The sequence below is a fragment of the Ambystoma mexicanum genome, chromosome 2q (genome assembly GCF_040938575.1).
Source record: "Ambystoma mexicanum isolate Mex_15411 chromosome 2q, UKY_AmexF1_1, whole genome shotgun sequence".
NCBI classification, from domain to species: Eukaryota; Metazoa; Chordata; class Amphibia; order Caudata; family Ambystomatidae; genus Ambystoma; species Ambystoma mexicanum.
The window spans coordinates 1,283,051,958-1,283,078,975 of record NC_090924.1 but is presented as its reverse complement, the minus strand read 5'-3'; the positions used below and the strand labels follow the sequence as shown (position 1 = coordinate 1,283,078,975).

The 27,018-nt window shown below is 49.4% G+C and overlaps 1 protein-coding gene across 2 annotated transcripts in view; it reads left to right on the top strand.

Annotated features, from left to right (window-relative positions):
• The window catches only part of TOPBP1 (DNA topoisomerase II binding protein 1), a 1,370,800-nt gene that overhangs the window by 1,008,231 nt on the left and 335,551 nt on the right, over positions 1-27,018 (top strand). The gene's annotated exons all lie outside the window — the stretch shown is intronic.

The following is a 27,018-nucleotide window of genomic DNA, read 5'->3' as shown; positions in this document are numbered from 1 at the left end:
CTGTCAAAGCAGTCTGGAGAACAGACAATGCAGTTTGGGCACGGCGGCCCTTCTATCTGCTAAGTTTGAGAGACACCTGTATAGTGGGAGAGAGGCCTATCAATGCAGTTTGGAGAACAGACAATGCAATTTGGGCACGGCGGCCCTTCTATCAATGCAGTTTGGAGAACAGACAATGCAATTTGGGCACGGCGGCCCTTCTATCAAATGCAGTTTGGGGCAACGAGGTTAGGTATCTAGTGTAAAACTGTACCTCTCCCAACCCCGGCCCCACTACCTTACTGGTCCTTGTAGTTGCTGGTTGACGGCTGGCCACTGGCTTGGCTTCCCCTGCGGACACCTGCTGACACTTCCTGGAGTCGCCTCTGTTGGAGTTGCCCTTGGCCTCGGGGCCCTTAGCCGCTGGGGGCTGCCGGCCAGAGGGCTGCCCTGGGGGGACCGGTGATAAAGGCTGGAGGGACCAATGAGAACGGTGCTGGGAGAGGAGGGCTTTGGTTGGTGAAAGGCAGTGAGCGCCTGCAGCGCGGGTCGCTAGACCCTGGGCCCGGAAGCCCAGTAACCAATCACGGGCGGTGGGCGGGTTGGGAGGCGGGAGGGAGCAGGGACACGCTCAGGGAGGGATGAGGGATGCAGTGGGAAGGGGGGGTTTGCAGGCGGATTCTGCAGGCCAAAATGGAGGTCGGGGCCACAAGCACTCACCTGCCGAGGATTTTTTGGGAGGCAGTGAGCGCCTGCAGCGCGGGTCGCTAGACCCTGGGCCCGGAAGCCCAGTAACCAATCACGGGCGGTGGGCGGGTTGGGAGGGGGGAGGGAGCAGGGACACGCTCGGGGAGGGATGCGGGATGCGGTGGGAAGGGGGGGGTCTGCAGGCGGTTTCTGCAGGCCAAAATGGAGGTCGGGGCCACTAGCACTCACCTGCCGAGGATTTTTTGGGAGGCAGTGAGCGCCTGCAGTGCGGGTCGCTAGACCCTGGGCCCGGAAGCCCAGTAACCAATCACGGGCGGTGGGCGGGTTGGGAGACGGGAGGGAGCAGGGACACGCTCGGGGAGGGATGCGGTGGAAAGGGGGGGTCTGCCGGTCCTGGAAAATAGAACTCAGATCAATGTGGTAAGCATGGTGCTGGAAAATAGAAGTCAGATCCATGTGGCGAGCATGGCACTGGGGAATAGAACTCAGATCCATGTGGTAAGCATGGTACTGGAAAATAGAAGTCAGATCCATGTGGTAAGCATGGTGCTGGAAAACAGAAGTCAGATCCATGTAGCGAGCACTGGGGAATAGAACTCAGATCCATGGAAATTGGCCATAAATAAGAATTCTCCCTAACTTCTACTACATTTCCAAGTAAAATATGCTACAACTCCTATAATCCATCCTCATTATTTTGATCAAACATGTAAAGTGCTAAAAAGGCAAAAAAATAAGGAGTTGAGGACCCTGAAATTCAATATACTTCGCACTCCTAACTATCATATGTTGCGTAAAAGTATATTGATGATATATAAAAATAAGATGAGGAACATGCGCATATTGAACCATAATAACGTAAATTGCACACTAATCAAAGCTATTTGTAAACATGATACGAGATACATATGGCAGACCATTAAAGGTGTTAATGGCACAAATAAAACTCCATCTTTAAATCTCATCTCAGTGAAGACCTGGTGCAAATATATTTCAGATAAATTCACACTTCAAGACAAATTTGGAAATAAAATATTTTTTTCTGCATGTTACAAGCAATTGGGAAGGCTTCACTGGCCTCTTGATGGCATTATATGGGCAATCAGCAAGTTGACACTTACTAAATCTGCTGGCACTGATGGGCTACCGCCTTGTCTCTAAGTTTGATCCCACATTTTGGGAAAACATTTTGAAATCCAAATTTGATTCAATAATCCATACTCCTCAAATACCACAGTCTTGGGTAATCTCTAATATCATCCCTATTTATAAAAAGGGCGATCCAACTCTACCAGAGAATTATCGGCCTATTTCTTTATTGAATATGGAAGCAAAAATGTTCGCTATTTTACTTCTCCATGACTTAGAACATTATGTCGAAAAGTATAATATATATTCTAAATTTCAAACCGGCTTTAGGCAAGCTATGAGCACTACTTTGAATGGCACTGTGATGTCACACATACTATTTGGTGCAAATCGTCAAAATGCATGTCCAGTTTACATAGCTTTGATCGACATGTCGGCAGCTTTTGTCTCTGTTATTCGAAACGATTTGTAGCCCAAATTGGTGAACTTAGGAATTCCCCCACTATCGATTTATTGGCTTGTCCAATTACACACAGACACAGCGTTTAGAATAAGGGTCACTGGTGAAGGAGGTCTCGCAGACCAGATAAAAACTCATCTCAGCCTTAAACAAGGCTGTAATCTAGCCGCTATCTTGTTTAACCTTTACATTGCAGACTTGGATCACTCTTGGGAGGAAGCAAACCTTTTCTCAACTAAACTTGGCTCACTTGGCCTTCAATGGCTAGCTTTCGCCGATGATATTATTTTCGACCCAATTCCTGCAGGACTTCAATTAAAACTTATTTGATAAATTTGCAAATGATCATAATCTGAGTCCAAATCCATTTAAGACAGCGGTTATGACATTTGGTTTAAAGAATAGGAAAAATCAATACCAATGGCAAATCGTTAACACTGCTATCCCTTTGATTACAGAAACCATCTATCTAGGATATTATCTCTCTGATAAAAATTTGAATAAGTCTTAGGGTGAGCAATTAAACTCAAGAGCAAGGCCCCTTCTCTCACAACTTAAAATAATTTATGGGAAATATTGTAAATATTCAGTAATCCCTGTACTCGATTTCTATAGCCTAAAGGTGGAAAGCATCCTTTTATATTGTTTGGATATTTGTTCATTTAACATGTATACATTTTTAGACGTACTGCAAGGACGACTATTAAAATCAGCTATGCATCTCCCGATCGCCCTTCCAAATAGCATTATTAGACACGAGTTTGGTTTAATTGCCCTCACACGAAGGAAATGGAGACAATTGTCAAATTATGGGAAGATGATTTGTCCTCCAATCAATTCTCTATACCAAGATGTGAGAAACAATATTTCTTTGAACAATGTATACTCCCTTGACTTATATCACAGAGAAATGCAGACACTATTGCTTGAAATCAATCTAACAGCTGATGATTTATGTCTCAGACCAGGATATGCCAAAAAGATATTATTTGAATATGACTGGTGTCAGACCTTGGAAGACATAAAAAAATATAAATCATACACTGAGTATTCTAAATTCTTAAATAAAAGAACCCTGTGACATAGCTATATGGAATCCTTCCCATGTAGTCTAATTAGGAATTACTACATGAGGTTTAAATTCAACCAATTTCACACAAGGGAAAGGTCTGGATATTGGTACAAGAATAAAGGGGAGACGTTAACTTGAAATGTCGCTTCCACGCTTGTGTTGATTCCATAGAAACACTGAAGAATTTGGTGTTATTCTGCTGTTACTTCAATAATCTGTGTACTAATTTATTAATGAAATTTGTTAATCCACAATTTGAAGATTGTCTTGAAGCCCTATGGTAAAGAATGATGAATGGCTCATATCGGCTGCTGATTTTTGCTTTAGTATGGTTTCTGAAATATATTGAAAGAGAACTGGCTAAGACTATGTGCTGTGAAGAACTGAATATCCTTAAATTGCAATTGGGACCTACACGATTCGTTAGAATTGCTTTCATTTTCTCTCCTGAGTTCTGTTCAATTATTGTTGTATGCGTATTGAATGTTAGATTTGTTTTATTTACTATGTATTGAATGATAGAATTGTTTTATTTAACATGTATGAGGTAAAATGTAGATATTTTAGATCTCGATAATATGTTGTTTGTAAAGGTTCTTTTTGGAACCATGGACAAATAAAAAATATATATATATATATAGCTCAGGTTATGCCCTCCGAATCTCTCCGATTTAGGGTTTCCCCACCCAAGGATTGAGTGGGGAACATCTTTCTGATAGTCAATGTCCTCCAGGCCCAAATCACCGCCTCAGCCTTTCTGCACCTTCTGGGCCACTTGTATCTTAGTGGTCCCAGAGGCGAGGGTGCACATGCAATCAGTTCAGTTGCTCCTCCATTGCCAATGGTTGCAATTCCAGGGCCACATGCTAGACCTTTTTAAAGGCCTCTGACCAGGTGGGAGGGGATCTTGTGTGGTGGGCCATGAGAGCCAACTTGCTGAGAGGCGTGTTTCGTCAACCCTTGGCCCCAGGAGTCTGTGGCCACATACGCATTTCTGACAGGTTGGGGCTCTCACCTGTCAGAACTGACAGTAAGCGGACTGTGGTCTCCCTTAGAGTCGCTGAACACATCACTTTGCTGGAGCTGAGGGCAATCAGTTTTGCCCTGGTTGCCTTCCTCCCCTCTGTGAAACTCAAGACTGTGCTGATCCTGACAGACAGCGCAGTAGCCATGCACTACCTCAACAAATGAGTTAGTGTGTGGTCCTTGCCTATATGCAGAGAAGCAATGCGACTGGGGTTCTGGGCTCTTGAGAACAGTCTCTCTGGCCAGAAGAGAGCATGTTACAGCGGACACCTTCAGAAGACTGACTTCGGCCTCCCAAGAGTAGGAGATTTTCATAATTCTGAGGAACTCCACAAGTAGACCTCTTCTCTTCCAGTGTGAACAGGAAGAGCGAAGAGTTCTGCACATGAGAATTTCGTTGCCAGGGAGCGTGGACATACACCCTCCTTTGTGTTCCTGATGATCCCAGTCATCCTGCTGTTTCTCAGGAGATTTCGCCTGTTCTGAATGAAGTTGATCCTGATCGCTGAGTACCGGGCCCAGAGGATGTGGTATCCAGTGTTACTGGACATGTCCATCTGCCCGTCTTGGTGCCTTCCGAGGAGAGTCGACTTGCTCTCCCTATATGAGGGGTGCTTGCCAACCCGAACCTCAGCCGCCTGAACCTTCATGCTTAGCTACTGAGAGGCTGAGATACAAGGAGTGAGACTTGTCGGACAACGTCCTTGATGTGCTCCTTTCAGCTCGGAGACCTGCCACAAAGTCTGGGCCCTTTAACCTGTCTGTACTCTTACGTCCGGTCCCCTTTCCTCCATACTGCATGGGCGTCCCTTTCAAGGGAAGGGAGACAGAACCTTTTTCATCAGAAAAAACCTTTTGCCCTTTAAATTTAGAGGTGTGCAGGGGTGCGGCCCTGGGAGTATGCGCTACCCTGACTCTGCCCACCGGCACCACACCTCAGTCCCCTTTTCCACATCGATGGGAACGGGCCGAATTCACCAGCGCTCCTGGGTTTGGCTTCGGCCATGTAATTTCACGCGTGGATACTTCTTTTTTGTCTTTTATCATACAGGTACTCGGTCCTCAGGCGTCCTGCTCCTCCCCGGCGCATGTTGACTTCCACAGGGTTCAGCAGGTGTCCATCCTGCGACGAGCTCTTCCCAACTTCAGACCCCCACGCCCTCTGCCTATGTTGCCTTGGCCCAGACCACGGTTGGCAAGCTTGTACAGCGTGCAACGCCCTGTCTTTGAGGTCTCTGAAGGACAGACTAGCAAGGTGGAGGGAGCACTTCCAGAAGTCGCATGCCAAGGACCTCACGGACTTCATCAAACATCGATCCAGGCCCAAAGTAGGGCCTCTATTCTCCATCGCACCCCGCAAGGGAGACTCCTTCCCAAGGACTCGCCCACGCGTAAAGGGCCGCTCAGGTTCTCGTACCGGCACATGCACTGAAGCTGCTCCAGCTACCGGCCCCCAGGCTGAGGGATCCTTGAATCCTACCGGTGACAGTATTTAGGGACAAGTAGGTTCTTGTACCGAGTCTTCACCCGAGGGATACACCCTTGTACCGGCATTATGTCCGAGGGGCCACACTCTAGTACCAGCAATACGTCCGAGGGGGCGCCTAAACGCAGCTCTACCAGCCTCTGAGCCGAGGATGTCACCTACCGGGTCTAAACCCAAGGAGCAGGGTAGGCCTCCCAATCGACACTCTAGTCCCGGAGGAGGCTTGGCCCAGCGAGTCGAGCAGCACGACACATGCACGTGGCAGGCACCTTGACAAAATGGCTGCAGTGCCAAACCTCATCACCTGTCCGACCATTCCAGGAATCCGGCGAGGAACGAGTGTCCAGGTGGGACTGGCCTCAACTAGATATGTGGCCTACAGCCTATCCATCTTTTGCGCAGGGCAGTCTCCGTCTACGTCCGTATGGGCAGGGCATGCAGCAGCCTCCTGCTACCCCGCCTATATCCCCATCCACCACTCCATCCTGTGAGGACAGGTTCTTTGAGAGCTTTCTCGGGCTCATGAAGTCTCTTCAGATGGGGGTTATCCTCAGGGATGTGCTCCATCCAGTGCCTCCAGCACCTCAGGCTCCTCTGCCAGCAACACCGGCGCAGCCTTTGCCGCCGGCCCCCCAGCCGACTCCTCAGGCGGTTCCATATCAGACTCCTCAACAGCCTCCGGCTCCGGTCCCAGTACCTCATCCCCCGGCTCGCACTACTCCTCCACCTACGCAGGATCCTCCTGACCCACAGGACATGGATGAGGAGGAGTACCCTGACACGCCCTCGTCAGCCAAGGCCTTCAACAAACGTCTTGCAGGTCTCGCAGATTACCTGGGCCGGCCTCAACCCGAGGTTGAGCAACCAGCAGAGGGAGTCCTCGCTGAAGTCCTCACGTGGCGCCCCTCTGCCAAAACGGGAATTCCCACTGCAGACCGATGTAGTCTCCCTGGCCAAAAAGGGTTAATCGACACCTGACCGCCAAATACAGGCAGATGGAGGGGGATACACTCTTGCTATCGGCCCATCCTCAGGCCCACTCCTCGGTATTCGATGCAGCATCACTATACTCCAAGCCTCAGTCGTCCTCAGCCTCCTCCTTTGTGGCGCTGCTAGGCAAGGAGGGGAGGGTCTTGGAGACGTAAGGGAAGAAGCTGGATTCCAACACGTCCTTGCATCTTCGTCAGGCCAACGCCGATGCCATGCTGGCCAAAGATTATGGCGAGAAATTGCGGACTTCCTTCTGGAACTCGCTACGCAGAGCCAATCACATTTCAAGGCGGAACTGGCTGAGGCCAATCTGGTGGCGCAGGATCTCATGGAGTCCACCATGGCCCACATTGACACCTCTGGCTGTGCCATCTGTATCACCACGGACATGAGAAGGACAGCCTGGCTCTGTGCAATGAAATGAACCCGGATGTCCAGGAACGCATATTAGACCTGCCGTTCGAGGGAGGGGACCTCTTCCACTCCACCACGGACGAGGCACTGGACAAAAAGAAAAACAGCTCACAAACAGCCAAGTCTTTATCCATCCTGACAAAGACCATGCCCAAATCGTACACCCAGTCACAGCCGCACTCTGACAAGGGGCGTACGTACGGAGGGTTCCGTGACTTCCAAGAGCGGAGGTCCAGCAGCCGGACCGCTCGCCGACTCCAAATCGGCGCAAGCAACAAAAAGGGGGGGGGGGGGCGGGCCAGTCCCCCTCCTCCGCATCAACCTCTGGGTGAAAGAAAGCATGACACGCCCCTCCGGGTCCACACGTCTCCAATGGGGGGCAGGCTTGCTCTCCATGCACATTTCTGGTGCCAAAATTTCATGGACCCATGGATCCTCTTTGTAGTATCCACGGGGTACTGCCTACCCATCCCAGCCTCTCCTCCTTCCTTCCCTCCCTCCCTCCCTACACTCCCTCAAGTTGGGACAGCAACTTTTCTGGCAGAGATCCACTTGCTCGTATAGAGCCAGGCAGTGGAGGAAGACCCAGCCTCCCAGCGAGGCTCGAGCTTTTACTCCAGGATTTTCACCATTCAGGAAAAAAAACAGCCAGGCCTGAGAGTTGTGCTGCACCTTTTCCCCCCTCAACCTCTCCTTACCTCTACAAAATTCAAGATGGTTACGCCAGCTTTCATAGCGGAGACATTGTGCAAGGGAGACTGGATGTGCTCCCTGGATCTGAAGTACGCGTACCTACACGTCCCGATTTGGCAGTCCCATCGTTCTTTCCTCCAGTTCAGAATCTTGGGCTACCATTTCCAATACAAGGTCCTTCCTTTTGGCGTCAACTCGGCGCCCAGGGTCTTTACCAGACTCATGAATACTGTGGCTGCCCTCCTCGGAGCTCAGGGCCTCCACATCTACCTATACCTCGACTACTGGCTTGTCAGAGCTACATCTCCGGGAGCAGTTCACCACTCTTCCCATGCTCTTATAAACACTCTGCACGATCTGGGCTTTTCGCTGAATCTCAAGAAGTCGTAGCTGCTGCTCACGCAGACTCACATTCTTGGGCCTCATCTGGGACATGTGTTCCGAGAAAGTGTTTCAATCGGAAGACAAGATCACGGCCATCAAGAATGCCACCACTCACTTCCTCAATAGAGAAGTGACCTCGGCCTGGTGGTACCAGCATCTTCTGGGTCTCTTGCCAGTGGTCCTATAAGCCATCCCACACACAAGACTAAAGATGAGGAGGATTCAGCTGCACCTCCCAGCATCATGGTACCAGGAGCGAGGCTCTCGATCCGAGATAATCAACGTTCCTCCATCTCTCCACCTGGACCTCACATGGTGGTCCAGGGACTGCAACCTACGGAAGGGCAAGCCCTTCCGGCCTCCTACCCGCAGGTCACTATCACCACGGACTCCTCGCTCGAGGGCTGGAGATCCACCCTGGACGAGCACTCGGTCCACGGCACCTGGACGAGACAGGAGCAGGAGTTCCACATCAATTGGTTGGAGCTGAATGCCATCTGGCTAACGCTCAGAGTATTCTTTCCACTTCTCAGGGGCAAGGTTGTCCTCCTCCAGACAGACACCTTGACCAGCATGTACTATGTCAACAAGCAGGGAGGCACCAGATCCTCTCCTCTGTGCAGACTGGCAATCAGCATGTGGGAGTGGGCCCTGGAAAACGACATCTACCTCACAGCGGTCCACCTTCGGGGGAATCCAACCTGGAGGCAGACAGGCTCAGCATGTTGGGAGCGGACAATTACGAGTGGCAGCTAAATGACCTCGTTACTCAGGAGATCTTCAGCAGATGGGGTCTCCTCCAGGTGGATCTCTTTGCCACCTGGCACAAAAGGAAGTGCCCTCTGTTCGCTTCCTGGCAGGGACAGGGCCCCGGCTCCCTGGGCGTCGCATTTCAGATTCAGTGGAATGGCATGACAGCGCACGCCTTCCCGCCCACTGCGCTGATTCACAGGATGATTTGCAAGATCATGGAGTCTCGCCAGCTCGACATCATTCTAATGGCTCCATGGTGGCTGTCCAGGCCGTGGATCTCGAAACTGCTCAGCCTCTCTGAGATGCCACCCATTCAACTTTCGACGGGCCCAGCACATCTTCTGGCGCAGCATGGGGGCAGGGTCATCCACCCCGTGCCACATAAATTAGCCCTCACAGCTTGGTTCCTGAGCAGGTAACGCTAAGGCACCGCAGCCTCTCCCAGGCCAATCTGGAAATCCTACAGGACGCCAGGAGCAAAGCTACCAGGGCCCAGTATAAAAGTAAATGGACCAGGTCCTGTCATTGGGCAAACTCCAAGGATATTGACCCCCTGGCATGTACTTTGGACGACGTGCTCTCCTCCTCGGTGCATCTCGCCCACTCAGGCGTGCAGGTGGACACCTGCCGCACTTACCTCGCAGCCATCGGGGCTTAGAGAAACTCGGAGGAAAGGGTCTTCTCCTCCAATACGATTGGCAAGAAACATTTGGCGGGGCTCGCAAGGCTCTACCTGCCCATCAGGAGGCCACATCCCGTGTCGGATAGGAGGCCACATCCCGTGTGGGACCTGTACATAGTCTTGGGCGCCTTGGTGCACAAACCGTTCGAGCCAGTGGCATCCGTGGACATCAGGCTGGTCACCATCAAGACAGCCTTACTGGTAGGCCTCACCTTGGCTCAAAGAGTCAGCGAGATCCAAGTGCTGGTCGCCTCAAAACCATATACTACCTTTCACAGGGACAATGCAGTGCTGCGGACGCACTCAGCATTTCTGCCTAAGGTACCGTCTGCTTTCCATTTGAACGAGGAAATAGTCCTTCCTATGTTTTTTGCCGATCCTAAGGACGAGGCAGAGATTTCTGCACTGTCCCTTGGCAAATCATAAGCAGGGCTGCCACTGGGGCCACTCCCTCAGCTTTCTGCAATCATTACTGTTTGGATGCCGGCTCTAGATTTGATGCAGGTTTCGGTCAGGCGGTTCTCAGGAACCCATTTGCTTAAGGAGGGTCTCCTCTCCACCATGGGGCTACATTCACTTGTAAACGCCCATGCAGTATGGAGGAAAGGGGAAGGGACGTAGGAGAAGTCTGACGACGGGGAATATTCTGAGCATGTGAATCCATGAAAGATACCAATGCTGTAGAAATGGAGTTACAGGTAAGAAACTATTCCCTTATAAATTACTCACTGTAGTGACTAACGTACTTAGTCCATAGTCCCCTTTCCTCCATACGTCCCACCATCCTCCCCCTAACAATACTGGGGTCATTAGGCAATGTAAATCTATTGTCGACGCGTCCATGGGGACTGAGGTGTGGCGCCGGTGAGCGAAGTCAGGGTAGTGCATGCTCCCAGGGCCGCACCCCTGCGCGCCTCTAAATTTAAAGGGGAAGAAGGATTTTTCTGTTGAAAAAGGTACTGTCTCCCGTACCTTGGAAGGACGCCCATGCAGTATGGAGGAAAGGGGACTATGGACTAAGAGTACGTTAGTCACTACGGTGAGTAACTTGTAATTTATTCCACGTTTTTTATTTTTTTTATTTTTACTGTCCTTGGCCCAAGTGGGCCTGCAGATTGGCACTGTTAAGAGATACCCACCACTATTTCAGTTTTCAAGAGGATGCAGGAAAAGGGCTTGTTCTGTCATTCAGTTCTTGCAGGGTTTGTGCAACCAGTTCCCTCCACGCAGGTTTGTGGTTCCGATTTGGGATTTAAATTTGGTTTTGACATTCCTTATGGGAGCTCTGTTTGAGCCCCTCCATTCTTGTTCTATTAGATTGCTCACCCTTCAGGTGATTTTCCTGGTTGCCACCACTTCCGTGAGATGGGTGAGTGAGCTCCAGTCTTATCTGTTAAACCCCACTATTTGGTTTTCTCCAAAGAGGTGACTTTGAGTGAGACCCTCTTTTCATCTCACTCAAAAGATCCATCTTACTGTGTTTCTTCCCTCAGCTACTATGTCTCTCGGAAAAGAGAGACTAGCAAAGGTGACCCACTGTTATGCTGGGGCTTGTGCTGGCAGGGCTATGACTACAATGACCCTGTCAAGTTGTACCATTCTCTGCATCTCTGAATGCTATGATCTGGCTGGGAAGGATGTGCCTGAGGGTCTCGGAGCCCAATCTACAAGAGTGGCGGCGGCCACCTCTTCCCTGCAGAGGGCAGTGCCTGTCCCGAACAACTGCCAGTGGACAACGTGGGAATCTCTGCAGACGTTTGTTAAACTTTACTGCTTTAATTCTTTTTCAGGCCATGACACCTGCTTTGGTAGGACAATCATCTGTAGTTTTCTGAACTTGGTGGTGTATTTGCTCTCCTCCAAATTTGGGAGTCTATCATAGATGAGGAATCCGTGGGAGGAAGGAATCTATTAGAAGAGAAAATTACTTACCGCTCTGTAATGTTCTTACTGATTGATTTTCCTTCCACAGCTTCCTCATTGCCCGCCTTGGCGGATAATATGTACGCCAACAGTTCCGTGGCTGCTCAGCATCAGAGGTCTAGGAAAAAAGGGTGGAACTGAGGTCACGGTACACAGCGCCTCAATATATACAGCACCAGACATCGGGTCTGGCGCATATAGGCATTGGACAGAGCTAATGTGGAGTTGCACTGCGCTCCTTGTCGGCAGAAAAGGTTTAGAGGAACAGCTGCTCTGCGGATAGGATTTCATAGATGATGAATCCGTGGGAGGAATATCCATCAGAAAGAATATTACCTAAGGGTTAGTAATTTGCTCACCTCTGTTTCCTGCAGAGAGATTCAGATCTTACACTGCTTAAAAGTAAGTGGAGCTCGCTCTTCGTACAGCTGGCCTAACGTGCTTACACCTCCCGCTACCCACCTAACAATGGTATTACCATCGAGCCACAGGGTAAAGCCAATGTTCACGAAGACTGTGGATAAAGAAGACGGTTGGAAGGAAGGAGTACATTTCATGACTGCTATAGCCCAATAGAAGAGGTTAGCCTGAGTTTAGGTGCACATAGGTAGGTTTCACAGGAAGAAAGCCTTAGCAAATGGTGTAGCGCAACAGCAAGATGAAGCTGCTCTAGCTCATTTCCTCTCTTATTAGGCTAGATGTCAGCCCAGTCCAGTATCCGTGATATCTGTGCTGCCATCAAATACTTAAGTATATTCGACATGGCTATGCCACTCTGTTGTGCCCCGCTGTTGTCTAGATCACATTAACACAGTTATGCATATTCTGGGAGGTTTACCCAGCCAGATAAAGTCCCACATGTTCACTGGTAAGGTTGTCATTGCTTTGAGTGGTATTTTGATGGGCAGTGCTTGACAGGAATAGGGATAGCGTAGAAGAAGGTTCATTTTTATGGCTGTCTCCCGGGTGAGGAGATTTGGGATTTCTTACATCTTCACTAAAAAGAACCTTCCAAAGTTGGGAGAGGTTATGGTGGTATAGTGGGTCATGGGCACGTGTAATAAATATACCAACATATTTAAGTTTATCCAGTTGCCATTTGAAGGGGAATCGCTGCTTTAAAAATTGTATCTCAGATTTACAAGCTGTTAGGTTAACACAAGATTTTGCATAATTAATTGCATAGTTCAAAATATGTCTAAATCAGTTAAGTTCCCCACTATATTTGATACTGTAGATCTGGGATTTGATATTTTGAAAATCATGTCATCTGTGAATAGTGCTAGCTTATTGGCTAGTGGGGCCTGGGCAAATAGTGGCCATAAGCAGCTCCCTTGGTGTGTGCCATGATAAATGGGGATGCAATCTGAAAATGTTTCATTTTAATGCACAGGTGGGGTTGAACAAAATGTTCAAGAACATATTCAATAAAGTTAGCCTTGAATCCAAATGCATTTAGAATTTAAATCAAATATTCCCAAATGATGCCATTGAATGCTTTAATTGCATCTAGAATGAGTTGGGCCAAGTGGATTTTCTTTTTATTAAAATAATCGACAATATTAAGTATTCTGCAAATGGTTTCATGAGTTTGTCTAGTTAAGATGAAGTCTGATTGATCGTTATCTATAGTTTTGATAAATGCGGGGCGACGCGGATTACTAACCTTTTGGAATACATTCTAGCATCGTAATTTAGAACTGCAATTGGCCTGTATGCTGAGCAGTCATCAGGGTTCCTGTCTGACTTAAGTAAAAAACTAGGTGCCAAGCCTGACAACAAGGACATAACCAATCCGCATCCCTGGTGCTTGAATGTCTGTTCCTGGGCACATGATGTGACCAGTGGCTTTTCACAATTGGATAGCCACTGCCTGTTTGCATGGTGTAGATAATTGTAATTGGTGGGCTTGGGCATGCTCCCAGCCTAAATCCTGGATAAAAGCATGGCTCCTGCAGTAATTCGACAGATCCTCATTGGAGCAAAGACCTCTGAAAAAGTGCAGCCGCTGACGAACCGAGAACGACCCCTGAAGCTGAATAGCATTCACTCCAGTGCTGTCCAATTGCAGCCCTGCTCCTCTGTCTCGTCGGTGCTTTGACCCCTGCACTGTTGGGATCAACCAGCATGGAGCCCTGCTCGAGGATCAGGCTCTTCTGAGCCTTCCGAAGTGTCCCTGGACCAACCGCTTGGCTGGCCAGCTCTCTCCTGGGATACCTCCCTGCAGTCATTGCAGTTCTGAGTGCATCCTCCGATCTTAAACGTATGTAACAAGATGCCTGCTCCTGCATTTTCAGCCTTCTTGCATGAACGGAAGCAATGCTGGTCCTGATCCTTTGTTTGTCCATTGAAGATTGCCTGTCACCGCCTGACTGTGGTGAACCCAGTTGCAAAACTCCTTTAAACCCTGGAGGTGTCTTGAGGTGGAGTGCCCCAGAGAAGTCTTTACCTTCCCTCGTTTATTGGAAACTGGTGTTCTATTGCAAGCTGGAAGCTGCCCCAAACCGATTCCTAAGCACCAGGACCACCGAAATTAAATCCTGACACTGAAAGTGACTGCTGCATCTGCGATTCCTGGACATTCTTCGACAGGACCAAGCACTGAAGATCGGGTCCCCACCAGATTCTAGAACACCAACAGTGGAAGAAATTGGAGTCAGGGGTTAAGTTAACCTACGTGTTTCTGTCCCCTTCCCCCTTTGCTTCATAGAGTTAAATGTGGGTAATGTCCTGTCCCTAAAGCACTCTTTCCTGACGTTGGTTGGTGGAGGCCTGGTCAATGATCCCTTCCTATGACTCTTCGAAGGACTAGGATTGAGTGAGTTTAATTTTCATAACCAGTGGCATTGCCTATCTGTTCATAAACCTACCTGTGAAGTATCTACTTTGGAACTGTTGACTTTTGGGCACAAGGCCCCAAACCATCTTATTAGTTGGACTTTATAAGAGCAAGGGAAGCTCTGCCATGATTATCCGGTAGTGTTCTTTCTATTTCTAATGCATCAGATTGCTTACCTGTGTTTGTGGTCCTTGAATCAAATGCTATTCTATTTCTCCTCAGAGTGAATGCATATTTCTGTTTTTATTAGTGTTGGTGTGACAATATTAGACAAAAGGTTTTACTTGCGTAGTGTGTATTTTAAAGTCCTAATAAACTGTTGTGCATTTTTACTAGTCTGTCTAACTATAAGTATTGGTGGTGTTCTATGTAGACTCGTTGTAGCCCTAGATCACTCTCACATCCTTCCTGAGACTAAGCCTTGCCACTCCTTACCCGAATTGTTTTGGCTAACCTCTCACTGCCCTCCCTGTTCACCATATAGGGTGGCTTTCCAAAATCCCCTCTCCAGGGATGATTTCTGAAATCCATCTTAACAGTGATTAAGAAGTTTAGTGAGGGTTCAAGCAGTTGGGAGGAGAACCTTTAGTAATTTTCTATGGAAAGGTCATTTAGGCTCGAGGCCTTTCCTGTTGAAAGTGCTTTGATTGCTTGTAACATTTCTTCCAAACTAATCTAGCGCTCTAGAGTAGCTCTGTTTTCATTGGTTAGGGCATGAAGTTGGCCTTGTGCGAGGTATTCCTATTGTCTTCTAGAATATAGATTCTCAGCTGTAAACAAGGTAGTATAGTAGTCTGAAAGGATCTTACGTTTAGCAGGTTCCTCCAATCTCAGGACCCTATCTCAATCTTTTTGTCGATGTATATGATTTTGTGTTTGAAGCTGACGCAGTTTATAAGCCAAAATCCTATTTGCATTATTGTTTAGTCAAGGGTAGCAATTTCCAGTTCCAAGCTACTAAGCGGCCATAAAAAGTCACTTGCCACCTCAGTCCTACACACACAGCAAACCATTTCTTATTCGCCAAGAATCAAATACTTTTTTCTGATCAATAATCCATCAAACTTGACATCAATATAAAACTCACATAATGGTTGAAACACACGCAAGTTAATAAAAAGCAAGCGACAAGTTAAAAACCAGTTCATTAAGAATGGCGCTCAATTTCTGTAAGATGGTTCTATAAATAAATAACAGTGTAATAGAATTAAAGGTATCCAGTCATTTTATTGCAAACATTAAAGAGTGGTACATAACAGAGCGGACAATGACACCGAAAAACACTGAAAAGATTAAATATATATAGGCAAGTGGGGTAAGGGGTTAAAATGGGTTGGGATTTGTTTGGGTGGCGTTATAAGGGTAGACAATCTGGGAAAACAAAAATAATCAGTGTTTTGCCCACAATGAAATATACCACTCTGTAATTGTGTGCAGTAAAATCACATATAACGTAATTAAACGCACAGAAAAGTTCATATGTGCAGTTAACCACAGCTACAAAACTGTGTATTAGACATTACATTTCAGCACCAGGCACAGATGCATATGCCATTTCAGCAGCAGTATCGTTCCTTTTGTCCATGCCCTGTACAACTCGTTGGCTAAAGCAAAGATCACCCTCCCCTCCGAGCATGTCATTAAGAAGGTAAGTACTAGCCTATGATATGATATGATATGATTGGTTATTTATAACGCGCTTAATAACCAGAGTTTCTAAGCGCGGACCCGGGGTTCGAACCTGTGGTGCTCCATGTCATCTTGCTTCCAAGCCGAGCTCGTTGCCCTTGAGCTATCCCTATGAGACTCACTTTCCTGATATCTGAATAATTAGGGTTAAAAAAAAGTGTCCCCATGTCGCTTTTGCCTCAGAGAGGCAGCGTGAGATAGCTCCATCCGGTAGGTCTTTCTTCCATCTGGCCTTCAACGACGACAGTGGTAAGGCGTTCAATCATGCTTTAATTAGTAAAATCCTATGCTGTATCTTTGTCACAAATGACAGATAACTGGCTGCACCTATCATTGGTGCTAGAGGCAAGTACAGTCTAACTTGTGAACGGTTAGCCATAGCATCCTCCCTAATGTTCATAAAAGGGTGTATGATTTTTAGCTTCAAAGTATTTTTGGGTATTTTAGCTGGCAGCTTAATATCATCGAAACAGGCTCTCAAATCCAACTTAAACAGATCTGGCAAAGGCAAGCCAGACAATTTTACTGCAATTTGTAAAAGACAGCAAATTAGTGACTGTTAGGGAGAATTCTCCTTCTAGGGCTAATTTCCCTCACCTAGGGAGTCCCCCAGCAGCTTTGCTGGAGTTCTGGAGTTTATTTCTTTCCACCTGGAAAGAGTGTACATCCTTTTTCACTCTTACATGTGTTTTGGCCTATGCGTTTTTACTCATTGTGTGATCTTGGGCAGTGGAGCACACCACTCCAGATGTTCCTGTTCTTGTATGGGTTACACAGCACCCTCAGTGTAGTAACCCATTTTTCTCTTTTAGACTGCCCTCTAACTCCATTTCGCTGGGGCTGACTACTGTCCCCCAGAGAAAGGTAAAGTTGCCATTTACTTTACATAGTTTTACCACAGACCCAGTACACCCCATCTTACATGGAGTACTGGAAAGGGCTAATCTGTATCCCTTTTTGAGGGGATTGGGTCCCCCGACGTATTCCATATATGACAGTAATCACCACAGCTGTGCTGCTTCGGAAAATCTTTCTGCGTCCTGCGTCGATGACGTTGATACGCCGCCCTCGAGGACCTCCTCCGACGGCCGACGTCACTGGATGTTATAAGTAGGACGCATGACGCCCGTAGCCTCAGTTCCGTTTTTCCGCGAACATGTTCGCTTCGGAAGTCTCCGCGCGCCTCTACTCTTTGGAGTTTCTGTTCTTTCGGTTTCGAACCTGTTCGTTTGTGAAGTAAAAGTCCTTCGAGATGTCTACCTCTTCTTCCACCCCACCTCCGGGCTTCAAGAAGTGCGGGGACTGCGGGTCCAAGATGTCGGTGACGGACTCGCACAACGCCTGCCTCTGGGAGGCCCATGACACGGATGATTGTGTCGACTGCCAGTCGCTTACGTCCAAAGCCTTGTGGGAGCGCAAGAAGAAACTGTCGGTCGGTAAGGTGTTCAAGCCCCGGAAGTCGAGGTCCGCGGGGCTTTCAACGGACGATTTGAGGGGCGCCTCTCCGCATCGTTGTCGTAAGTCCAGTGGGTCTCGGTCCCGGAGTGAGTCCTGCCACTCCTCTGCCTCTTCGAGGCACTCCCGGAAGCGCCGTCATCGGTCGCCTTCCCTGTCCTCATCCGAGGACGCCGCCCGTTGGCGGGTCGCTTATCCCACCAAGCATGCAACGCCGGAGGAATGGGCTTCCTTCGGTAAGAAAATGCTAGTGATTCTCGAATCGCAGGGCACTGGTCCTTCTATGCCTCCGAGTGGGGTTGGTCGTGATCCGACTAGCGACGGCGCTCTTACGCCTTCGGGCTCGTGTGGTCGGCACGATTCGCTGGAGCGGTCCCGCTCGGACAAGGGGAATCGTTCTAGTCATGCCCGTTCCAGGTCCCGGTCCTCAACGCACTAGAGACCGTGTGAAGCTGTGATGTCTTCGAGGAAGTCGTCGACGCCATCGGCTCCCAGGTTGTCGAGGGACACGCTCAGGGCTCTGCACTCGAGGCCTGTGTCGACGCCGTCGATGCTGTCGGTGCCGCGTTCGGCGTCTAAGCTGATTCACTCGACGCCACAACGCCTTTTGAGGCTGTTTCGACAGGAGTACCCCGGGGCAAGGTGGAACCCCCTAGAAAGGCTATGGCCAAGGTCAAGCATGGCTTTGTTCTCCATTCTGTGCCCACTTTCCGCCATCTTGAGTACATTTTGGAGGTGGATGAGGGCTCTGATGATGGCATGGTTCCTGATACGGTGCCAGATGAGATTCTCTCGGGCCATAGCCAGATTGAGGACCTGCGTCAGTCCCTGCACGACGCCAGTGGTCTGGACACCTCTCCGGAGGTGGAGTTTTGTAGGCCTGAGCCTGGCACCCATGCCGACTCCTCGTACCGGTGCTTTATGTCTAGGGTCACCGAGTACTTGGGGTGGTCTGCTCCCCCGCGGGATTTTCTTCAGGATCACCTCACGGATATCATTGACCAAGGTCCACCAACTGACACGGTACTGCCGTTCCATATGGCTCTACAGAGGAGGGTGGCGCCGGCTTGGACTGCTCCGGAGAGTCTCCCGGCAGTGGGTAAGTCTTTGCCGCGAAAATACCGCCCAGCCAGTAGCAACCCCTGCTACTTGACCAAGCACCCCACTCCGGAGAGTTTGGTGGTGCAGGCGGCTACGGCCCCAGCAAAGCAGGCGTCGTATCCTACCATCCCTCCTGATAGAGACGACAAGCGTTTTGATGGTTGGGCGAAGAAGTGTTTTCTTCAGGGGGTATGGCTCTTCAGGCGGCCAACTCTGTATGTGCCTTGTCACGTTTAACGCACACTCTGTGGAACTGTGTTTCCTTAGCGGCTGAACATATTCCCAAAGGGGACGAACGGGATGGTTTTCTTGCTATGGTCCAGGATGGCAAGGATGCCATGTGTGAGGCCGTTCAGTTGGGTTTGGACATGGCAGATTGCGTCAGCCAGTCCATGGCAGCGAGCACCATAATACGCAGGTTTGCATGGTTGTGGAAGTCAGGGTTTGCTCCTGATGTGCAGGCCCAGCTCCTCAACATGCCCTTTGACGGTGAACATCTTTTTTGGCAGCAAGGCTGACGAGAGCCTTCAGAGGTTGCAGACCTCAAAAGCTGCAGCAAAGTCGTTGGGTGCTGAAGTTCGCCAACCGCCACCTTTTTGTCCTAGGGGACAGCAATGGAGGGGAGGTTCCTTTCGTTATTACTCATCCTTTGGTAAAGCGAGAGGAGCTGCTAGTCAAAGGGGCCACCGTAGGAGTGCCAGAGGTGGAAAGCAGGGTACTCGAGGTGCCAAGGCCGTTCGGGCAGTTGCCTCTCTGCCCTCAGGCAACGCCGCTTCAGCTCAGACATGAGGCCATGTCCCATGGTTCGCCGGTTGGGGGAAGGCTGGCGCAGCATCTTGTCGAATGGCGTGCCATTACTTCAGATGTGTGGGTTCTGGAGATCATAGCCCACGGCTACTGTCTTCCCTTTCGGCAGAGGCCTCACGACAATTCACCGGGGAATCTCTCATCCGGATCCGCTCCTTGTGCAGGAGGTTCAAGCCCTGCTGGAGAAAGGCGCCATAGAACTGGTGCCTGTAGCGGAGAGGAACAAGGGATGGCATTCCCCTTATTTTTTGATTTCCAAGAAAGACTGGGGATTGAGACCCATCATGAACTTGCGCGGTTTGAACAAATTCCTCAGGAAGATCAAGTTCAAGATGGTTACTCTTTCTCAAGTCCTCCAGGCCCTTCAACTTCAGGACTGGTTGGTGTCTCTCGACCTCAAGGACGCTTATTTTCATGTGCCGATCCATCCGAAGCCCAAGAAGTACCTGAGGTTCGCGGTTGGCGACTCGCACTTTCAGTTTCGGGTCCTGCCATTCGGATTGACCTTCGCCCCGAGGGTCTTCTCCAAGCTCATGGTAGTGGTAGCAGCGCCACTCAGGAAAGGGGGGGATTCACGTCTACCCCTACCTGGACGATTGGTTGATCAGGACGCGCTCTCCTGAGCAAGTCCTGGATCATCTGTCCGTCACCTGCCACTCCCTCCACAAGCTGGGCTTCTCCCTCAACTTAAAGAAGTCCCACTTGACGCCAACTCAAAGGCTTCAGTACATCGGAACAGTGCTCGACACGTCCCTGGGGCAGTGTTTTCCTCCCCAGGTAAGGGCTCATCACATTCAGCAGATGGTGCACAAGTTTCAGCATGCCCAGAGTCTCCCAGCGTTCCAGTTCTTGAGATTGCTCGGCCTTATGGCATCCTGCATTCTTCTGGTGCCAGAGGCCAGGTTGCAGATGAGATCTTTGCAATGGGCACTCAAGCTCCAGTGGTCTCAGTCCTCCGGCAGGATGTCGGACCCTGTTCAGTTGCCGTCCTCGGTCGCCCAGGACCTTCTGTGGTGGGCCGTCGAAGGCAATCTGATGAAGGGGGCTCCATTTTGGCTACCCTGGCCGGAGGTGACGATCGTGACGGACGCATCCCTCACGGGATGGGGAGCTCATGCCAACGAGTTGACAGTCAGCGGTCGTTGGTCTCTGTCGGAGTCCAGACCCCATATCAATCTGTTGGAGCTGAGGGCTGCCAGGCTTGCCCTGAAGGCTTTTCTGCCGACTGTGCGAGGAAAGAATGTCCTGATCCTGATGGACAACACAGTGGCCATGCACTACCTCAACAAAAAGGGGGGGGCAGGGTCACTTCCTCTGTGCAGGGAGGCGATGCAGCTCTGGTTCTGGGCAATCCAGCAAGAAGTTTCGATCTCGGCAGTTTAGCCTGAGTGATCTACCCTTCGACGACTAAGAGAAGATCCAGACCGGAGTCTTCTTCCCTTGATCCTGGTGGGGATAACCAGCTCATCTTCTTCAGACAGAGGTCTCTGTCGTGGTTGAAATCGCTGCACACTGCTGTAGTGGTCTGGATAGCCGCCTGCCGAGCCTCTCCTGTGTTTTTTTTTTTTAAACTTATTTTTATTGTTTTCATAGTCTAAACCAATCACAAAGTGCCAACAAGCCCCCCGAACATCCCATCTCCCCACTCCCGCTCCCTCCCCCTTCCGGAAGATGTATTAGAGTTCCATTTGTCCTCAGGCTTATCTATGAGGTAAAAATGTCCGTTATTCTAATGTTATGTGGGCACCATTGCATCATGTAGTCCGAATGCAGGTATTCTAGTACCCCCTCCCCCCATTCCTTCGTGGAGGATTCCTGTGTTCCCTGAAGGTTATGCGTTTTTTTCCATGGTCATTTGCGACCAGACTTTTTGTAGCCATGTGTAAATCAGTGGTGGGTCTTGCTTCTTCCAGTTCTGCGCAATTGTGGCCCATGCCGCTATGACCAGACCCATGAAACTTCTGCATTGTGCCTTGGTAAATTTTTGGGTTTGTTGATCTTTCAGTCCGCATAGCCAAACTATCTCCCCTACCTGGTCCGCCTCCGGGAATATCTTTTTCATTTCTGATATCAATTCTGTCCAGAAGCCTTTGACCCTCTGACATTCCCGTCAGATGTGTCTCCAAGTGCCTGCTTCTCTGCAGCCTCTCCAGAATCGGTTTGGCGAATTTGGATACATGCTGTTAAGTCTCTCTGGTGTGTAGTGCCATTGTGTGACCATCCTTATCCACATTTCCCTGGTCTGTGCTGCTCGTGTTAGTTTGGGGATGTCAGCCCATAGCTTCTGCCATTGGTGTTTCGTGATTTCTTCCCCCAATGTTTATTACCATTTTTTTATGTAGGCCCATTTTACATCCTCTTCCTGTTTATGAAGTTGTAAAGTGTGGAGACTAGCTTCTTGTCCCCTGAGTTGGTGAGGAGGAATTTTTCAAATGTGGTCAGTTCCCTGGTCACCACCTGGGCCATCTCGGGCTTTGTGAGACAGTGTCTCAGCTGTTCGTATTTGTACCTGTCCGCGCTCGTTAGGTTCCACATAGTTTTGCATTCTGCAAAAGATCTAATTTCGTTGTCTTGGAACATTTACCTTATTTATCTGCACCCTGCGTCTTCCCATTTTTTGTAGGCCCCCTGCTCTAGACATGGTGGGAACTGTGGGTTCCTGCAAATCGGAGTGAATGGGGCGGTTGCCGTGGTTATGATTCCTTTCCGCGTTTGCTCGTCCCAAGCATTCAACGTGGCCTTCATGATCTCACTGATTCGAAGGTTTGGGTGTCTGTGTTGCTTATGTTTCCATAAGAGGTCATCTAGTGGGGTTTGTGCTACCGCCCTATCCTGGGTCACCCATATCGTTCTTTGGTTGTCCCCCAGCCATTCTTTCCGGACCCAGAGTTACGCCGCATGGTAATAGTTTCTCAAGTGTAGGAGTGCGAGTCCCCCCTCTCTGACGTGGGTCGTAAGGACTGCTCTGGCAACTCTTGGGGGTTTCCTATTCCATATGAATCGTGTGATAGTCTTTGCCAGCTCTTTAAAGAACGAGTTCGGGAGTGTAATCGGGAGAGCGTGAAAATAATATAACAGCTTAGGGAGTGAGTTCATTTTCACCGATTGTATTCTCCCCCAGAATGAGATATTTAGCGGGCACCAGCGTTCCATGTCTTTTTTTACTCTATTTAGTAGGGATGGGGGGGGGGGTAATTCCGTTTGTAAAGCGCTTCTACGTTATGCGTCAGTGTTATGCCCAGATATTTTATACCTTCTTCCGCAATATTTAGGCCTGATGTTCCTGCCTCCAATTCCAGCAATTCTCTACTCTCTGCTAAGTGTAGGATCTCCGATTTTTTTTCTTATTTATTTTCAGGCCCGAGATGTCCCCAAATGCCTCCAAGACCTGTATCGCACTGGGGAGTGTGTTTGTTGGGTCCTCTAGCGCCAATAGCATATCGTCTGCGTAGGCTATCACCTTGTGTTGTCTGCCAGCCACCATTATCCCCTTAATTTGAGTAGATTCCCTTATTTTGATTAAGAGCGGCTCTAGAAATATTGCGTACAGGAGGGGGGAAGTGGGCAGCCCTGTTTCGTGCCCCTCGTAATCTTAACCCTCTCCGAGACTACCCCATTGACCGCTATTCTTATCGAAGGGGGGGTGTAATTGGCTTTGATCATGTTTATAAAATGATTCCCAGGGTTTTAAAGAGTAAAGACCATTCCACCCGGTCAAATGCCTTTTCGGCGTCGAGTGATAGTAGTATTGCTGGGGTGTGGGTAATGTTAATGTTTTCAATTAGGTGTATTATTCTTCTGAGATTATCGTGAGTTTGCCTCCCCGGGATGAACCCGGATTGATCTGGGTGTATCAGAGAGGGCAGCAACGGGGAAAGCCTGGCAGCTAGAATTCTCGTGTAAATCTTAGAGTCCAGATTTATCAGTGCAATGGGTCGGTACAAGGCGGGGAGGGAGGGGTCTTTCCCTTGTTTATGGAATACCAGGACCTTTACTTCGTTCATGGATGGGGTTACATTTCCGTTATCTTTGAAGGAGTTTAGCAATCTTGTGAGAATTGGGGTTAGAATGTCTGCATATTTTCTATAAAAGGGGGCTGTGAACCCGTCTGGGCCAGGTGCCTTGTTAAGTGGAAGATCTTTTATTGCTTTTTTTTACTTCACTTTCCGTTATCTGTGTCTCTAATTCCATTTTGGCCTCTTCTGTTATTTTGCGGATAGGGAGTGACCGCAGGAAGCTGTTTTGGAGTTCCTCATCTGGATGTTCTGATGCATATAGCTTTTGATAGAATTCTTTAAATGTTTCCCCAATATCTTGGATATCTCCTTGTGCATTTTTGATATTGAGGATGGTTGCTTTGCGGCGAGTTGTCTTGCAAGAAGCCTATCAGCTTTGTTGGCTTTAATGTAGTATCTTTGCTTGAGGTAGAGGAGGGATCTCTCTGCCTTTTTGTTTCTGAGGAGTTCCAGTTGGCCCTGTGTGTGTTTTAATGCCCTCTTTAATTTTCTGGTGGCGTGGGTCAAAAGTTCTTCTCGGATCTCAGTTTCTTTTCCAGTTCTCGTTCCCATCCTTGCCTTTGCTTGTCCCTTGAGGCCTTTAGAGCAATCAAGTGTCCCCCCGTTACCGCCTTAAACGCCTCCCAGACCGTGCCCAGAGGGACGTCCCCCGTGTCATTGTGCTCAAAGAATTCTTAGATTTTATCTGATTGCCTCACCCATCACCGGGTCAGAGAGCAGTTCTTGCGGTAGTTTCCAACGCTATAGGCCTCCCTTGTTCCCTGGGGTCGTTAAATCTAGCCAGAGTGGTGCATGGTCTGACAGTGCTATGGGGCCCAGTTCCAGTCCCTGAACCTTACCCAGAATCCCTGTCGAAACCCAAAAATAGTCAATTCTACACATCGTATTGTGTACGTGTGAGTAATAAATGAACCCCTTGTTTAGACCTTTAAGTTCCCTCCATGCATCGCATAGTGCCATACATTCAATCCTTTTTTTGAGATGTTTGGATGGGGCGCCCTGATTGTGGGGTCCACCCGCGCTCCTGTCCAACTGAGGGTGCCATGCCATATTAAAATCGCCCCCAATAATTAGCTCTCCTTTCGCAAACCCCTCCAGTCTCCCCATAGTATCCCGTTGGAAACCATCTTGGCCCGTGTTTGGAGCATAGATGGACGCCAGAGTAAATAAGGAGTTGTGTATTTTAATATTGGCAAATGCATATCTCCCGCCCTTGTCCTTCTGCTTGTCTAACAAAGTGGCTTCCATTCCCCCCTTTACTGCTATCATTACCCCAGCTCTTTTCCCTGGTGCATTCGATTGCATTAGTACATCATATCCTCTAAGGCGTACCTTCCCCCTGTCCAGGACTCTAATGTGTGTTTCCTGTAGCAGAAGCACTTCCGCCCTTTCCCTTCTGAGCGTATTCTCTACTTTTCTCCTTTTCACCGGGGAGTTTAGGCCCCTAACATTTAGGGTAAGTATTCTTATCTTCCCCATTTCAGGCTACCCAACTCGCCTTTCCGCTTAGCCCTGGAATGATGGTCCTCCATTTCTTCCGGATATACCCCCCCCCCCCACCCACCTCCAAAACGCCCCAACTGTGCCCCAACTAATAACCATATTACAACTTTGCTCCCGATGAGGGCCCGGGTACCTATGGTAGCTCTGGCGTTCCGCCTATCGCTCCCTGCCCTCTGTAGGCTCAAGACTAGATTTGCGGGGGTTCCAAAACCCTGCATCTTCCTCAGACCTTAAATGCAAGTCTGATCCGCACCGGGCCTGTGGAATCCAATGAGATCAATTCCCTTCATTGGGTACCTCTCCGTGTACCTTGGGTGTGTACCATTCCCATTCTTGTCACTACAGAGTTGCTGCCTTTATTTTGCTGTGGCCGGGAAGTTGTTTCCCCTTCCGTTCCGTTTCTTTTTTTGCCGAACCGTATCCCACCCTCTCGGCCTCTTTTGCTGGTCCCCCTTTGCCTTTTCGCACCCGCTAAGGGCCCCATCTGTCGGTATATCCATAATGTGTAGACCCTCTTCCCAGGTGGTCACCCTCCTTTGCTTTCCATTCCACTCAAACATCAGGCCGAAAGGGAATGTCAATTTGTATTTTATCTCTCTCGAGACCAATTCCTTAATCAGTGGGGCCATTTCTCTTCTCTTTAGGAGTGTTACGGCTGACGAGTCCTGGTAAAGCTGAATGTCTGCACCGTTCATCCTAATTTGGTCCAACTGCCTTGCTCTCCTTAGGATGAGTTCTTTTTGTGGGTACGATGAGGTAGCAGCCAGTACGTCTCTTGGTCTTTCCCCTGGTGCCCCTGTGCGTTTGGGGCCCACTCTGTGGATACGTTCTATCCCTATGTTGTCCAATTCTTGTGCATTGATGATGTCCCTGAACACTTCCCGCACCGCTTTCTTCAGGTCTTTGTTCAGGACTGATTCTGGCATGTTTTTGATGTGGATGTTCGATCTACGGGACCTATTTTCTAGGTCTTCCCACTGTATTTTGAGGTTGTGGGTTAATCGCACCAGGTGTTCTTGTGTTTCACTGCACTGGATTGCCTCGTCTTCTACATTCTGCACTATTTTTTCTAGAGTGTCTGTCCTTTCTTCAAGGTTGGCAATATCATGTTTACAGTCCTGGACTGCCTGTTTCAACTCATTCTTTGAGGCAAATTGGTCTTGCACTGTCGTCATAAGCTTGTCTTGTAGTTCAACGAACCAGGCATGCATATCGTCCTTTGTTGGGGGCTGACTGCCGCCGGTGGAGTGGGTGGAATCAGTAATGGGCGTTCTGTGTTCTGCCCCTGGTGGTCACCGGGGTGTCAGTTGCCCACAGAGGAAGCAGATTCGAATCTCGTTTGGGGGGGTGGGTTCTGTTGGGACCCCCCTCCCCCTTTCCCCTTCGCTTTGGACATAGCCCTTTAAAGTTGCTTTGCCTCCGGTGTGCCACGGAAGTTCCCATCTCTTTTGGGATGCCTAATCTTCGCCCTGTTGATGGTGCCTCTGTGTGCCTGGATATGGGTATTGAGGTGCTGTCTGTCCAGTTCCTCCCCTCCGTTCCTCTATGCCCCTTCTCTGTTCAATTAACCATATGCGGGATGTTTGGGGAGGGTAGAGTCTTCCCCCCGTCGACCATGGGGGTGCTGGGCCTCCTGGATCTGCTGTGCGGAGTGTGTGGAAGTCCCCCCCGCCCCCCGCTTGCTGCTCTGAGAGTCCTGACGCTTCTATGCAGGGGCTGGAATGGTGGGGAGGAGCCTCTCACCTGTCTGACTGCCGGTCCGGGTGCTGCCGCCGCTGTCTCCCGCCTCTGGGCCAGAGCGTGTGTCTGTCTCCGGCACTGCTTCTCTGCCTCTTCCCCAGCGCCTTTCGGGTAGTTGGGGGTAGTGGGGCTGTGTCCCTTTGTCCCTGCGCGCTCCTGTCCTCCGTGCTCCCGGGCTCTGCGGCAATGGGTTTCTGCCTGCCCCCCGC